Source organism: Pan paniscus, chromosome 11 (assembly GCF_029289425.2).
Source record: "Pan paniscus chromosome 11, NHGRI_mPanPan1-v2.0_pri, whole genome shotgun sequence".
Taxonomy (NCBI): Eukaryota; Metazoa; Chordata; class Mammalia; order Primates; family Hominidae; genus Pan; species Pan paniscus.
This window is the reverse complement of record NC_073260.2, coordinates 90949002-90952564: the sequence shown is the minus strand read 5'-3', so window position 1 is coordinate 90952564 and position 3563 is coordinate 90949002. Positions and strand designations below refer to the sequence as shown.

Here is a 3563-nt window from a genome sequence, read left to right as displayed (position 1 = left end):
AGACTAGACTCCCTTTATTCAAAATTCAACTTGGTTTTGAATTTTCTCCAGCCTGCTTTATCAGGAGGATGATGTCTCCTTGAACAACTGAAATAGATATGCCTTGAGAAAGGGGAGAGATACAACTCTCTGGTGGTTGTCAGTAAAGCACCAGAGAGAGAAGAGAAGCAAGTAGAAGAATTTCAGCATCTGCTAAGAACATATAATACATAAGCCAACATGGCATCTTTAAGACCCAGTACCTTGGAAGGGACAATGACATCACTTCCTGAATCCTCCTAGTTTTCTATTTCCATGCCCTGCTTCCCTCAACATCCAGAGCTGGAAACACCTCCATCATTCCTCTTCATGCCATGGCCTCCCTGCTCCTCTTCTGTGTGGCCTTTTGTCTCCTGGGAACAGGTGAGTTTGGAAAACAGATGGGGAAATCACTGCCTTAAATTTTCCAGGTTCTGGATTAAGCCTATCCATAGAGATTGCAGCTTGAAGACATTTACCAGTCTCTGTCTTCGGTTTCTGTCTTATTTCTCCACAGGGTCCATGGATGCTGACGTTATCCAGACCCCAAGGAATAGGATCGCAAAGACAGGAAAGAGGATTATGCTGGAATGTTCTCAGACTAAGGGTCATGATGGAATGTACTGGTATCGACAAGACCCAGGACTGGGGCTACGGTTGATCTATTGCTCCTTTGATGTCAAAATATATAAACAAAAGAGAGATCTCTGATGGATACAGTGTCTCTTGACAGGAACAGGCTAAATTCTCCCTGTCCCTAGAGCCTGCCACCCCCAACCAGACAGCTTCTAGGTTACTTCAGTGCCACCAGTGATTTCCACAGTGCTTCTTGGCCACCTGCTCTCTACACAGAAAGACAGACACATGGGTGAGTTGTTTGCTCTGAAGGGTACCTGGATGTGGTTTGTGGGATGTGGGGTGTTTAGAGCTTTCAGTGGTTTTAGGTAGTGTGAGCTAAGGGCCACTTTGGATCAATGTCCCCAAGCCATGTGATGAATCTGAAACCACAGAATCAATCTCCCCTATTTTATTTTTCCTAGGGAGCTAGCCCAATGGTGACCTTTCAGGAGAATGAACTTGAGCATTTGACAGAAGCTCATGATTTTCAACAAGAGCATTTCTTATAAGCTCAATACAACGTAGTTTTTATAGTCTCTTTGCCATTATCTCCACCTGCTTTGCAATATCCCACACTTTGTTCTGTTCCCACAGACAACTCTTTTATCCTGTCTAACCTTTCTCTGCCCCAGTTCTTCCAAGCTCAGCTCCACCATTTAGCTCTATATTTGATTGCCTTTCTACTAAAAACAAAATAACTAGCTTGTTTTCTAAAACTTCACTGTAAGTAAATTTAATTATCATTAAATCTGACTCAGAAGCTAAAGTTCAAGTATCAGAGACTGATTTACAAAAGTAATTTTTCATCTACTACCCCACACTTTCATCTCTGCTGAGATTCATTTTAACCTGCAGATGCAGACAGACTTGCAATATTATCTGGATGTACTGAATTTCAAAAAATAAAATTCCCTGTCCCCAGTATGAGGTCAAAGCTAGGAGCTTGGAGGTGCCTGTTTTCTTTCCAGGCACTGGAATAATTCCCTGGTTCCCCTGCCGTGGGAGTTCTTGTAGGAGCCAGGGAGGCCCAGGCACAGTGATCAAGGACTGCCAGAGCTTGATGTAAAAGTCTTCCTGAGAGTCAAGGTGATGTCGTCCTCATGGGTTTTGTCTTCTTGTCCCACAAGCCTCAATCATTTCAGCAAAAGAATCCATGGGACTTGGTGACTGTTCAGAAAGAAAGAATCCAACTTGTTCCCTTTTCTACCTGTTCTCATGTGAAAAGAATGTTATGCTTAGGGATTCTTTCTCATCTGCTTTCTATTTAAAAAGCAGGTTTCTCCAGAGTTTTGTTTCCTGCTTTCTATGCACACCTCGTCAAGTCTTATCAGCAATAATTCTTTCCTCATAAGCTATTAACTGTCCCAATTAATTGTCTCCTGGACATTTCTGATAGATTACCCCAGGATTTTTCCTTCTGCCCTCCTTTTTCCTCAGTATACATATTTTTCCTCAACCTTCCCATTCATTGTCATGACAACTTCTTTCGCAGGTTCCTGCCTGGCAAATTCAACTATCTACTGGACACTTCCAGCTGGATGCTCCACAGGCAATTCAAACTCAGTTTACCCCTGAAACGAACTGTCTCTCCATCCTTGCACTTGCCCATTTTGGCCACACACTGTATTTCTATCTCAGTGATTGGAACAGCCATTCTAGGTTCCTCATTTTTGCTATGCCTCATATTAAATCAGTTTCTAAATCTATTACTTCTATATCCCACATTGTCATGGTTTGTGTTCTCCAAAAGCAGATTTTGAGAGGGAAATTAGTGTGCGGGAAGGTTTGTGGAAACTGCCCTTGCAGTCCACGTGGGCAGAGAGAAATGGGGCAGAGGGAGAAGTTGGGCTGTGCTGTATCCTCAACAAAGTCCTTCACTGACCCCACAGGGAGCTCTGAGTCTGGATGGTCCTTTAGCGCCATCCCAAGGTGAGATGGCAGGTCTTATTCCCACTTTCCTTGTAACCATGTCATTGTATGTGAGTTGCTCTGAGAAGCACTCATGAATTTAATGGGGAGGAAGTGTCTCTTTAGAACAAGGCCATTCACAGAGAGATGTCAGCATCACAGTTTCTAATGCACACATATTTGTCTGATTCAGCTACCCCTCTCCCTCCTCATTGCTTCTACCTCAGTGCAGACCCTCATCATCCATTGCCTAGAAATAAATGCAATGCCCTCTCCCTGGCTTACTAGCTTCTTACCTCTTTCCCTTACCCTATTTCTCACATTGCCACCAGCATGACCATGTACGATGTTCCTTACACAATACACAAAGCCCTTCAGAAGTAGTTCTCAAACTAAACATCTGGCCAAATTGGCCGAATTCACTCCAGCACTTTAGACTCTAGTTCAATTGAACTTTTTATATTTCCCTGAATATACCATGCTGAATTGCACAGGTGTACCTTTGCCAAAGCTCTTTCCTTCATCTGAAATGAGCTTCTCTATTCCTTTTTTGTCAAAACTAATTTTTTAATTTCAACTTTTATTACAGATTAAAGGGCACATGTTGTGCAGGTTTGTTACATGGGTAAATTGCGTGAAGCTGAGACTTCAGGTCCCAACGATCCGATCACCCAGGCCATAAGCACAGAATCCAACAGGTGGTTGTTCAGCCCATGCCCTGCTCCCTCCTTCCCCTGTCTAGTGAGCCCCAGTGTCTATGGTTTCTATCTTTACAATCATGTGTATTCCATGTTTAGCTCCCACTTAAAAGTAAGAACATATAGTATTTGATTTTCTGTTCTTGCATTAATTGCTTAAGATAATGTCCTCCAGCTCCATCCATGTTACGTAAAGGGAATGATTTTGGTTTTGTTTTTTTTTTTTACGGCTCCATGGTATTCCATGGTGTATATGTACCACATTTTCTTTATCCAATTCACTGTTGATGGGTGCTTAGGTTGATTCAATGTCCTTGCTAT

General features: G+C 42.6%; 1 pseudogene; it reads left to right on the top strand.

Moving 5' to 3' along the window:
- The first annotated feature begins 323 nt into the window (after positions 1–323).
- Positions 324–2928, top strand: LOC100976095 (T cell receptor beta variable 24-1-like; annotated as a pseudogene).
- Positions 2929–3563: the final 635 nt, after the last annotated feature.